At 45.7% G+C, this 13564-nt stretch overlaps 1 long non-coding RNA gene across 1 annotated transcript in view; it reads right to left on the bottom strand.

Annotated features, from left to right (window-relative positions):
- Positions 1-13241, bottom strand: part of LOC126530057 (uncharacterized) — a 67025-nt gene extending 53784 nt beyond the window's left edge. The window contains exon 1 of the long non-coding RNA XR_011893020.1: positions 13158-13241. This is a non-coding gene — a long non-coding RNA (uncharacterized lncRNA). The remainder of the gene's footprint in view (positions 1-13157) is intronic.
- Between the last annotated feature and the right edge of the window lie 323 nt (positions 13242-13564).

The following is a 13564-nucleotide window of genomic DNA, read 5'->3' as shown; positions in this document are numbered from 1 at the left end:
GGGTAAAACATGGACATTCGATACAATATTAGGCATATTACAAAGAAGTAAGTCAAGAACGTGACCTGTACCGTCATTTCGAGATGCCTCACGGACGTACTGTGTAAATGTGTACTCGTCCAGAGTACACTGGACTGTGTACTCGTCCAGAGTTCATTGCTTGACCAATTAATATGTGGCAGGTTAAAGTCAGCCCCGATCAAAATATGATCCGCTTTAATCGTTTTAAGACACTCAGACAATTTGAATACCTGTTCGCATGTTGTGCTAGGAGGCCTGTAATAAGAACAGACTACGACACCTTTCCCATTCTGGAGTCTTATTCTACAAAAAACATTCAATATCAGTAACAGAACAATCCAACAATATACTAGGTATATCTGAACTTACAAGTATAAACACCCCTCCTCCTCTTGCACTACGGTCGCGACGAAAGCATTGATACCGAGGAGGAAAAACTTCAGAATCCGCAATTGCAGAATCAAGCCACGACTCTGTGCCCAAAATGATTGAGGGTCGTATCGATCGAACCAACAAAGAAATCGTCGATTTTGTTCTTTATGCTCTGGCACTTGATAACCATAACTGTAAGCGACTGCGCAACTCTAGGCGTACAAAGTGGTCATTGTTGGACTACGCACCCTGTGGCGCTATCTACTTGATACCGTTTACCGTCTAAGTGCAGCGTATCGAACTTTAAGATAACCTTCTTTCCTTGCTGCTTATGCTCCCTTGCAAACTCCCACAATTTCTTTCTCTTGTCCCGAACGAAACGCGAAAAATCTTCCGATATGCTATAATCTGTTCCCTTTAACTTATGTGCTCTTGACAGCACAGATTGACGAGCCTTAAAAGAAGAAAATCTAACAATTATTGGACGTGCTATGCCTTCACGATACGGCCCTATTCGATGCGCACGTTCAATGCTGACATCAGTAAGTTCAAGCCTTGAGGTACACAAATTTGCGACAAGTTCCTCAGATTTTAAAGCTGTCTCAGCTGCAACTGCGTCCGTGAAACCATAAAATACCAAATTGTTGCGTCGTTCTCTATTTTCAGCGTCGTCAATCTTTTTGGTAATTGTCGCCAGTGCTTCGTGATCCTGGCGCTGCTGAACTTCAATAGCTGTTAAAGCAGTACTCATGCCATCAATTTTCGCAGCTTTAAGTTCCAACGAAAGAAAACGAGCTTTCAAATCTGTTACATCAAGAGTGAGGTTATTCTTTTTTTCTTCCATGGACGTTAGTTTTGCCATGATAGCATTTTGCCCTTCAAGTAACTGCGCAAGCAGTTGTTCAGTAGGCCCTGGATTTAATTCTCTATCCCCTCCACACAATTATAGAAGCAGCAGGTAGAAGGCGGGTCTCCGTAAAAGAGCAAATGTTCGTTTGTTTTGTGCCTTTGTCCGGTCAGTTCCGGATGGACGAGAGCATAGTACGGTAAACAAAGTTTGGGGTGGAACTGGCTAAACAAGATACTGCCGCTTTAGACAATTAGTGACAGGACCAAACTACGTAACCAGAAGAAAACCGGTAAGCGCTCCCGCCATGTCACCGGTTCCACGCCCCGCCGACGAAGTGCCGCTACGATGAATTTGTAGCCGTAAGGCACCACCGTTGCCGCCCAGTACACAGTGTTGCACACTCGAAGTAAAAAAAAAGTCCCTACTCGGTTGATACTTGGCACGTCCAGAAATCCTCGCTTGACGAACATTGCAGTGCCTCAGTCACATTCATCAAGCACACCTCGTCATCCGAAGTGGGCACTGAAGGGGCTCCTGCAAGCGATACGCTCGATGTGACGACCTGCGTAACCAGAAGAAAACCGGTAAGCGCTCCCGCCATGTCGCCGGTTCCACGCCCCGCCGACGAAGTGCCGCTACGATGAATTTGTAGCCGTAAGTCACCACCGTTGCCGCCCAGTACACAGTGTTGCACACTCGAAGTAAAAAAAAAGTCCGTACTCGGTTGATACTTGGCACGTCCAGAAATCCTCGCTTGACGAACATTGCAGTGCCTCAGTCACATTCATCAAGCACACCTCGTCATCCGAAGTGGGCACTGAAGGGGCTCCTGCAAGCGATACGCTCGATGTGACGACCTGCGTAACCAGAAGAAAACCGGTAAGCGCTCCCGCCATGTCGCCGGTTCCACGCCCCGCCGACGAAGTGCCGCTACGATGTATTTGTAGCCGTAAGTCACCACCGTTGCCGCCCAGTACACAGTGTTGCACACTCGAAGTAAAAAAAAGTCCGTACTCGGTTGATACTTGGCACGTCCAGAAATCCTCGCTTGACGAGCATTGCAGTGCCTCAGTCCCATTCATCAAGCACACCTCGTCATCCGAAGTGGACACTGAAGGGGCTCCTGCAAGCGATACGCTCGATGTGACGACCTGCGTAACCCGAAGAAAACCGGTAAGCGCTCACGCCATGTCGCCGGTTCCACGCCCCGGTGACTGAGGCACTATGGCATGTATGAATGAGGCAGAAAATTCTTTCATCAGAAATGCCAATAGGACGTAGCTAGTTTAGATTCACTAATACGGTTTTTCTTTTCATTATGAGCTTCATGGCACATGTTGGGCTTGTGAAAGTTAAAACCGTAGTGAAATCACGTCTGGTTCACGTTCATGCCAGAAGCAAAAAAATTTTTGAGACATTCGTGAATGGGACTCTTTACGTAATAGGTTGGCATTCCACCAAACAGTTTCCTGAACGCATATACAAATTAGTTTCCATCAGCGTAAGCTGTAAACCAATGCATTTACTTTTAGGATTTGAAGATGCCGATTTGGAAAGTGTTTTTAGCTAAACAGACCTGATTTTTCCATTGCTCAGCCTTCGTTGTCGTGTCTGGGTGTTGCGATGTTGTGGATGCTGCAACAGTGTATTAATTTCTAACGCAGTTTAAAAAATTGATACTTTTTTGGTAGCTTTCCCACTTCAAATCTTTTTTTTTTGTTTTCTGATGTAAGCATGTATTTTCATATATGTTATGTATTGTGCAATTTTTTCACATTCAATTTTAATAAGTAGCTTGGCAATTGTGTGTTCAGAGTGTTTTTTTACAACATTGTTCTGCATTGTTTACAACAATGTGCTATATTATATTTTTGTTCATTCACACAGACAGTGTCCCATCGCCCACTTCTACTTACGGCCTTATTCTAAGATCAGCAGAAACCTTGTCCACAAATAAATAAATAACAAAATGTAAGGTTACGTAACGATAAATTCCTGTTAGCCTAGTTGGATAATGGTGACAAGTACAAAAAAATGTGAATGGTGCAGCAGTAGAACTTGACACCAACAAAACTTTTCGCACTTTCTTCGTTTCTATTGGCTCACATCTTTACTACGAGACAACTGTAAATACGCTTTTCCTTCAACTTCAAATGGCACAAAGCAAAGTATCTCATGAATATCTCTTCGAGAAAGTATCGCGTCGTAATCATAATCTTACTGTTCTTTAACGGAGACACAACTTTCTGACTAAACGCTAGCAGTTTGTTTAAGCCTATCAAAGTATCTCTCATTGCTTAGCCGTTGTCTTCAACGCATTGTAGGGCGCTATTCTGGGACCATTAATTTTTCTAGAATTGCGCTGCTTTAGCTAGCGGCTGCTTTTATACATTCGTCTATTTGCGGATCGTTGTGCAAGCTATAGTTATATTAGTAATAACAATGATAGCCTTAGCCTATTGTGTCATATATTTCTTGAGTGCGCATGACGACTCCGCAAGATCCGTTATCGAGTTTTGACGCGAGAACGTGAAGCTATTAGGCAACAAGTCGGTCAAATGCTGTGCGACGACATCGTGCAGCCGTCGAAAAGCACGTGGCATCTGTGTAGTCTTGGTGAAGAAATAGGACGGAACTTACGTTTCTCCGTCGATTATTGTCGACTAAACAAGATCACGAGGAAGGGAGTATACCCCCTGCCACGGATAAATGACGCCTTCTATCGGCTCTGAAACATTAAGTACTTCTCGCCGATGTACCTCAAGTCTGGCTACTGGCAAATACAAGATGGACACGTTTTTAGCAGGGTTGATGTTGCAGAGCTCTCTTGTTTACTTGGATAACGTCGTCGTCTTCGCCGGATTTCCACGATCACCTTAGGCGGCTTGTGACAGTACTAGACGCCATCAAGTGATCAGGGCTCACTCTAAAGCCGGAAAAGTGCCGTTTCACTTGCTATGAGCTTCTGTTCTTAGGCCACGTCATCAGCATATCTGGGATCCGCCCCGACCCCCGGAAGACAACTGCCATCGCAAAGTTCCCGCAGCCCATTGGCAAGAAGGCCGTGTGTAGATACCTTGGCATGTGTGCATACTACAGGCGCTTTATCAAGGACTTTTCCAGCAGCGCTGAGCCGCTGACACATCTAATTAAATGTGATGTCGAGTTCGAAGTGGGGAACGCCGCAGGCCGACGCATTTCAAGAACTCAAACGACGCATGCAATCGCCCCCGGTATTTGCGCACTTCGACAAGGACACCGATAGCGAAATCCATACTGACGCCAGTAGCCTAAGCCTCGGTACCGTCCTAGTCCAGAGGAAAGACCGATTTGAACGGGTGATAGCATACGCTAGCCGATCACTCTCAAAAGCGGAAGGCAATTCTATGACCGAAAAGCAACGTGTCGCCATCATTTATATTCCGCCCTTGCCTATATGGCAGACTATTCAATGTAGTCTGCTGCCATCACGCTTGTGTTGGCTATTGAACTTAAATTACCCTTCAGGACGGCCGGCTGCGCGGTGAAGCCTCTAACTGCAAGAATAAGACCTCACTGTAACGTACATTTGCGTACGAGAACATACTCATGCCGACTGCCTATCACACATCCTCATTCACCCACCGCCACAAGACGACGAAAATGACGACGCCTTCTTGGAATATTAGGCGCGGAAGGCTTCAGTGAAAAGCGACGACGAGGCACGGAGCTAAAAGGACTCATCGTTTTTGGAAGGGAACACGAGTGATGTCCCTAGGGCATTTAAGCGAGGGTTGTCTTCGTTTTTTCTTCAAAACAACCTACTAGTGAAGAAGACCTTCACAGCAATCCGCGCCAAGAACCTCCTTGTTGTTCTATCAACACTCCGTTCAGAGGTACCGCACGCCCTACATGACGATCCGACCACTGTGCACCTCGGATTATCCCGGACGCTGTCGAGGATACGGGAAAAGTATTACTGGCCGCCCCTGACCGCCGACGTCGCCTGTTGCGTCAAGACATGCCGAGACTGTCAGCGACGCAAGACATCACCGACAAGGCCAGAAGGATTACTACAGCCAATCGAGCCTCCTTGCCAATCATTTCAGCAAATCGAGATCCATTTGTTCGGACCGTTTCGACGTCAACATCCGAAAATAAGTGGATTGTCGTGGCGATGGACAACCTTGCCCGCTTCGCAGAAATGAAAGCTCTGCCGAAACATAGCGCAGCCGAAGTGGCAAAACTCTTTGTCTCGAACATCATGCTGGGACATGGCGCCCCTGAAGTTGTGATCAGTGACAGAGGAATGGCCTTTACTGCGGAGCTCACCATACCCATTCTTCAATACAGCCAGACAAGCCACAGGAGGAGAACTGCCTACCACCCGCACACGAATGGTTTTACCGAGCGCCTGAATAAGTCCGTCACCGGCATGCTAGCAATGTACGTCGACGTCGAAAAGAAGACCTGGGAAGCCGTCCTGTCGCACGTAACCTTCGCTGCAACACGGCGGCTCAAGAAACAACAGAGTTCCCGCCGTTCAAGCTGGTTTACGGCAGGAACCCGACAACGACCTTTGACGCCATGCTGCCGCACGGCACCAACGAAGAGAATCTTGAGGTTGCCACTATCTCCAGCGCGCCCAAGAAGCCTGACAGCTCGCCCTCCTACGGATCGAGAACCAGCAGAAAAGCGACAGCCTACACTACAACCTTCGTCGCCGGTACATCCAGTACCAGCCCAGCGATCGTGCTTTCGTTTGGACCCCGATACGCCGACGAGGACTCAATGAGAAACTATTACGCCGCTCATTCCGACCCTACGAGACCATCTGGTGCGTTGGTGCACTCAAATATGAGTTCGTGTGAGACGGGATATTGCTATCACAGCGGCGCCGCTCACGACCTGAAGCAGTCCATGTTGTACGGCCTACGCCGTTCTACCAGCGCTAATGAACTTTCGGACTTTGAAACATGCTCCATCCACACGTTTGTAAATTTCGTTGGGTATATGTATGCCTTATACCGCGACATGCTATAAGCAATACTGTATATGTGGGTTATGTTGCAGGCTATTCCACCATGAAGGCTGCTCATACCAGGTCTCAGCTGCATGACTAAATTATTCTCCGGAACTTTTCGAATGGCCGTCCTCAGACAATAATTATGAAACATAACATTCACAGCAATAGTATTTTATCTGAAAACTTTTAAGGTCGTTTAAATAATAAAAGGGCAATTTAGCTGAAGTTACTTATTTAAATATCCGAAGTCCACTGTTTTTAATTGTAAAATTGCCCCATTTCCTCTTACTTGTGTTTTTCATCAAGGGTGCCCTCTAACCGCAGTACTCTTCGGGATCAGCCTCCTTGAGCCTTTTCTGTGCTCGGTACTGAGAGACCCTACATGTACAGTCTGCCAGTGCCTCGTAGCGGTGTTACGAAGAAGGCAGGCTTCACCGATAATACAAAACTTGCCACGCAGGTTCCAATAATGTATCCAGAGTTCGTACAATAGCACCCTTCCTGTCAGGCCATCTACTTGACATCATGTGGCGTCTAGCGCGGCAAATGCTTCCAACGCGTAACAGACTAGAGCGGTGGGGCAAGGTCGCACCTACGCTGTGCCCGAATCACCCCCTTTAAGAATACACCAAGTACGTGCTGCTGCAATGCGTTGTTGCTAGTATATTTCGAAGGGCCGTGCACGCTGGTTGCGGTGGGGTCAGAATTACGTGCTTTGTAACATCTGGTCACTGCTCAAGTGGCCTCTTCGCGCACCGCCTAATTACTGCCCAGGCCTTTTGCCTATGCATAACCAGTGTGATGAAATGCCTGCGGGACATCGCCGCCGCACTCTGTTTACATTTCTTGGGCGGCTCTAATCTGAGATACTGCCGTTTCAATCAGAGGAGCTGCTCTTTCTTAGGGAAGAGTAGTTCCTGAGAGAGTGGTGGTGCCATTTCCTGTCGGTGGCTTATTGACGCGCACGGATTAATTTTCGACCAGCCTGGTTGTTGTAGCCAGGCAATCAAGAGTATTGTGGAGGCCCATATTATGTAGGTGGCCGGTATTCTCTGTGTGTGATTGCTCTCGTGTGCATGATAATTTTTGTATATGTACATCTGATAGCATCTCTACAAGATGATATAAAGTGCCTCTGTGACATCATCCTCGTACATAAAAATTGTGTAAATTGTCTATACTCAACATCATTTCATATATTGTTAAATCAGATTGTGTGCAAATTTGCGAGTCCGTGGGTCTACGTTGCTATATGTGAGTGAGGCAATGTGCACTCGCACATTTCTTTGAAGACGTGCTGCGTATATAATGCTTCGTGCTGCACATATGTTCTCGCCCTTGTGCAATCGTGCCGTCATTGTGAGTCAAAGTGTTTTTATCGTCTTTCGTTGAAATAAAATATTTACAAAAATGAAATTTATGCGGAGCTTTAAGGCAATGCCGACGACGACGGCGAAAATTTTCTTGGAGGGTCCGTATAACTGTCATCGCTAAAAAACGTGCGCGTATGAGTACTCGTATTGTGTTGCTTAAAACGAAACAGGGCTGTCGAATTCAAAACAACTAACGACAACAAGAAGCAGGTCATGAAATAAACCCATCGCTCACGTACGTTAATCTTAGAGCGTAGTCGGCGTTATCCATTATTAAATAGCGTGCATCGAAAAACTACTGCTGGGAATTTTGGCGAACTTCTGCTAGTGAACAGCCAGGTTTTGCCGTGCAAATTCCGATGAAGCTGCATATCTGTCTAACTAGATTTATGTGTCCGCACAAACACCATGGATAATTTTATAGAAAATTAAAATAAGCTTGCATTCCAAAGAGTTCTATAACATTTTGAAAGATCAACCTTGTCCTTCTTAATTGTCCTTAAACTCACCCTAAAAGGTCAACATTGATCTGTCGACTGTTTCCACCTGCGGCAGCGCTGCTTCGTGCTCTGCTGTTACGAAGCATTTTGGCTGTGCCACTGTCATCATTATCATCATCATCACCATCAGCAGCAGCAGCAGCCTGGTTACGCCCACTGCAGGGCAAAGGCCTCTCCCATACTTCTCCAACTACCCCGGTCATGTACTAATTGTGGCTATGTTGTCCCTGCAAACTTCTTAATCTAATCCACCCACCTAAATTTCTGCCACCCCCTGCTGCGCTTCCCTTCCCTTGGAATCCAGTCCGTAACCCTTAATGACCATCGGTTATCTTCCCTCCTCATTATATGTCCCGCCCATGCCCATTTCTTTTTCTTGATTTCAACTACATATCATTAACTCGCGTTTGTTCGCTCACCTAATCTGATCTTTTTTTATCCCTACCATTACACCTATCATTCTTCTTTCCATAGCTCGTTGCGTCGTCCTCAATTGAAGTCGAACCCTTTTCAGAAGACTCCAGGTTTCTGCTCCGTACGTGAGTACTGGTAAGACACAGCTGTTATGTACTTTTCTCTTGGGGGATAAGGGCAACCTGCTGTTCATGATCTCAGAATGCCTGCTAAACGCACCCCAGCCCATTCTTATTCTTCTGATTATTTCAGTCTCATGATCTGGATCCGCAGTCACTACCTGTCCTAAGTTGATGTATTCCCTTACCACTTCCAGTGCCTCGCTACCTATCGTAAACTGCTGTTCTCTTACTTTTAAACATTACTTTAGTTTTCTGCAGATTAATTTTTAGACCCACCCTTCTGCTTTGCCTCTCGAGGTCAGTGAGCATGCATTGCAGTTGGTCCCCTGAATTACTAAGGAAGGCAATATCATCAGCGAATCTCAAGTTACTAAGGTATTCTCCATTAACTCTTATCCAAAATTCTTCCCAATCCAGGTCTCTGAATACCTCCTGTAAAGATGCTGTGAATAGCATTGGAGAAATCGTATCGCCCTGCCTGACGCCTTTCTTTATTGCGATTTTGTTGCTTTTTTTATGGAGGACTACGGTGGCTCTTGAGCCGCTATCGATATCTTTCAGTACATTTTCTTTAATTTGGCGCGAACGCTCAAATTAGCACGCCAGTGTGCAATTGAATAGTACAATTGAACCTCCGCCTGTTATCACCCCGCACACTGCTTCCCGCCACTCGCCAGCACGATCGCTCTGCTCGTCGGAGCAACGCCTCACGGCGCTTGCGTGGTTTGGCGCATTGTCCCAAATAAAAATGCTCAATTTGACGATTCATGTAAAATTTGTACAAATAGCTATACAAAACGGCTGCAGTGGTGAGAGGTCCGTAAAGATGCCTTATCGGCCTAATTGCTTTCATTGTATATAATAAATTGCTAATAAATATTGTATACCTTATTTAAAGGAAAAGGTTGTACATTAAAAAATCAGGAAGCACCGTGAATATTAAATTGGTAACATACGTATAGTAATTTTCTTCATCTGAGCTTTCCAACAATGGAAAAAAGATCTGTTGTGCCACCGTGCACGATATTTGCGACTAACGTGATGCAATTGTAGTAATCACTTTTAAAGCAATTAATTTATAGGCTTTTAAGAGGCAAAACCACGATTTGATTATGATATACAACGTAGTGGTGGACTACACAATAACTTGTACCCCAAGTAGTTCTTTAACCTGCACCCAAATTTAAGCACGCAGGTGTTCCCGCATTTCGTCCCCGTGACATCGCTGCTGCATGGCCGGGATACGATCCCGCGACCTCATGATTGGGAACCTAACACCGTAGCCACTAAGCAACCAGGAGGGTGCAGACCGCTCTTTTAATTCCTTGAGTGTTATTGAAATTTAATTTGCCAGCGTCGATGTTAAATTGTGAACCCCAACTCATGGCGCAAGATATCGCCATTAAGATATCTGATGACCATTGTGCTTTCGTCGATACAACACCGAACAAGATTATGCAGATCCAGCCCGCATCTTGAAATTCATGTGCAACAAAACCTTCACGATCTAGTTAACCGAATGTTATAAATATGCCATTTCATTCCTGCAACTTTGTCGTTAAAGTAACTCGCGTGCGAGCATGCACTCTTACCCATCTATTCTATGCAATAAAAACACCTGGTGATTTTCTTAAATAGCTGCTTAGCGTTGGCATAACAGACCTTACAGGGATGCTGTCTCAAATTCGTGCGTGGGGTCCTAGACTTTATCTTGCGGGCACCGCACAAGAAGAGCTGTAGTCGCTCGGTGGCATTTTCGTAGCAGCCTTAGAGTCATTGGTGGGACACTAAAGGCGTGGTTTGCAGTGAGCTAAGACAACGACGGACTCATGTCTGAGGGAGCAGGACGAGTCTTCACTGGAGGTGTTTGTGATTCGCCTCTGCTGCACATGTAATGAAAGCGAACAAGAAAAGCGTAGCGGCGAAGCCTTCCGCAAATCTGCGTCGCGTTCTATTCCTTGGGGTGTTGAGTTAACTATGATAGTCGGAGTGTTGCGGTGAACGGCGGCCGGCCATTGGCGTAGCTGGGTTGTGCTACAGCCAGTCTCAAACTCGTTAGCCGCCAGACTTAAAATTCAATCAGGGGAACTAAGTTTCTCCCCAGCGGTAGAGTGGGAGCTTTCGCACTTACAAGAAAACGGAAAAAAAGGAAACTGGGGCCTGGGCTTCAGCTTCGCAGCAAAGCACGATAGCCAGCGGGAGCAATGAAATGTGCCCTCTGCACACCACCCTTCATGAGCGCACGTAATCATCGCGTGACAACTGTTCGTGACCGCTGCGAAGATACCGGAAGGCGTTGGCATTCCCCAACGCATACATGAGAGCTATGCCTAATGGTAAGAGCACCGGGGGAGTGAGATGGTAAGGTACGGAGGTTCAACGCCACTATCGGTTACGTAATTCATTTCCTTATTGCGTAAACATTCTGAGGGCACTGCACATACTTTCCTGGTGCTTTGTATGTAACTGTTTCCCCGCCTACCTGGGCTACTGTGTGGGACGCGTGGAAAGTGCATCTGGCTGCTTTGCTGAGGGAACAAGATTCGAAACCAACTGCCGCACCAACTAGGGTGGTGCAACTTCAAGCCCGGAAAATGTAGTGAAATGTAGTGAACAAGAGGAAGATTTGAACTTGCCACTTCCAGATGAGAAGCCAGGTGTTTTACGTCTGCTCCCCACCACCACTACTGGGGAAAAAAAGTAGGTGACATTTGACCACAAGCACGTGTGCACTTAATGGCGTTTTGAATACCAACACGAGTATTGACTCATATCAAAGTCAACGAAAACTGTTCAAGGTTGTTTTCGTTGAGTTTGACATGAGTCAATGCATGTGCTGGTATTCACGGCACCAGTAAACGTACGCTTACTTGTCGCAACCACTTAATTGTGGCTTATCAAATTGCAAAGGTGCGCTACTTAATTGTGAGGCAATATTAATTCACCGTAGTATAGCATCAGAGCCACCACATCGATAAAAACGAGATTATCGCAATTATCGTAACGTAGTTGTCGTAATATAAAGTGTTTGATGAGATACAATATGAATGCATTCTATCTAGCGACTGGTTTTTCTACTGCTGAGTGATAGTCACACCACCCCGTTCACGTTTCGTGGTATCACATAGTTTTCGGGCTGATGAATACACCATGACGAGTCACTAACGCGCAGTATTCACGTCTCAATGGTGCCCCTTCAGTTATTTAAAGCCAGATAAACTGCCTTATGTGATGTTCTCGCAACATGAAACGATAATAAAATTGATATGATTGTGGCGACCGGAGGGTGCGACAAACATCGCGCGCTCGCCATGGGTGAAAGTTAAGATGACAGCGTAGTACTACATGCTTTTGTACAATTTCAAGAAATGCATACCACCAACTATGAATGTGATGCAGCCAGAGATGAAGCAGCCTTTAAAGCTATTCGTCTCATACAAGCACAGGAACACAAGCAGTGCCTAGGAGACAACGTCCGGCGCAATCCACACTATTTGTGGTTCCGCCAGCTCCCGCCAGGCGGTGACTCTGCTCGATCTCGCATCCAATACCGCCTACACTCAGGATGTCCATTTTAAATATGTATAGCTGTTGATTGGTATGATTATCATTATCTCTATGGCTCCATGGGGGCAGGGTGACGAAATGGACTATTCACACTATTTAATATGCATATAATCATGGGATTGTTGTATTTTTTTTGTAGAACAAATATAGCATTATATGTAAAGTTACGTGCAATATGACCTGCAACACCGGTGCCCATGGTGGACGGGGCTCCAAGACTGTGCGGCTGCGCAGACACAGGGTAAGTTGCAGACCTAAACACCGCTTCCATTAGTGGTATTCATTAAACCACTCTTTCACATGTGAGAGCCACCGCGCCGCCCTGGAGCCCCATGGACCACGAAGAAGGATGTTGCAAGTCATATTTCACGGGACTGTACATTGGATGCGTCCACTCTTCACAAGACGTTCTAAGAAACAACGTACTAATGGCGGTAATTTTCGTTGGAGTTGTTCTGCTTTTTTCGTGCGACGTCTAGCCTGAGCGTAGAACAGTATCTTACAATGCAATAATGGAGATGAGCTATCATAATGAAAAAAAAAAAAAAAAACGGTACAACCTAATAGCCCAATGGCAAGCTTTCTTGCACTGCACAATACATTTATTTGCAATTCCTGGAATTCAATTACCATATGCTTGTATTCAAATTGACATATGAAGGGATCCTGCTTTTGGTGGTGATGTGAAAACCACCTCCACTCACACGGGAAGAAGGGGACCAAGAATTTCTTAATGGCTTTATAATAGCTGTAATAATGACATCAGATTCAAAGTAGAAGGTTGTTCTTGGATACGTAAAAAGTTATGTACCATTTGGCGGTCACTGAAGAAAAGTGAGACGGGAATGCGAGAACCCCACCTCATTTCTCGAAATTACAATAAGTCCACAGGCCTTTCTTTGACGACACCGAAACACTTTGTGGGCTACTCACATGAATATGGCAGAGACGATCAGGAAAACAAACGCAAAGTCTTTGATTGCAGCCATGACAACTTTGGACCGCAGATTACTTTCGAGCAGCGAAGCGTTAGGCAGCAAAGAATTTCTATCCTTTTATACCCAGAACATACGGTAGCATCACCAACAACTGGACCGCGCCCTTTTTTAAACATCGGGGTTCCTAGAAGAATGTAATTGTTTTCGTCTTCTTCTGTACGACAAGGTAGTAGAACATGAACATTCCATCTAGTGCCTAGCATTCTGATGACTGTCATTCATAATAGGTGACGTCAATGTAATCGCATGCGCTTTGGAACTTCAAAACAAGTTGATCAAATTGTCAACAGAACGAGACGGAAAGGTGAGGCGCCGCTAGAAATTAGCAGCAAAAAACTGTAT

The sequence above is a fragment of the Dermacentor andersoni genome, chromosome 3, assembly GCF_023375885.2.
Source record: "Dermacentor andersoni chromosome 3, qqDerAnde1_hic_scaffold, whole genome shotgun sequence".
Taxonomy (NCBI): Eukaryota; Metazoa; Arthropoda; class Arachnida; order Ixodida; family Ixodidae; genus Dermacentor; species Dermacentor andersoni.
The sequence above is the reverse complement of the archived record's forward strand: the minus strand, read 5'-3'. Positions and strand labels throughout refer to the sequence as shown.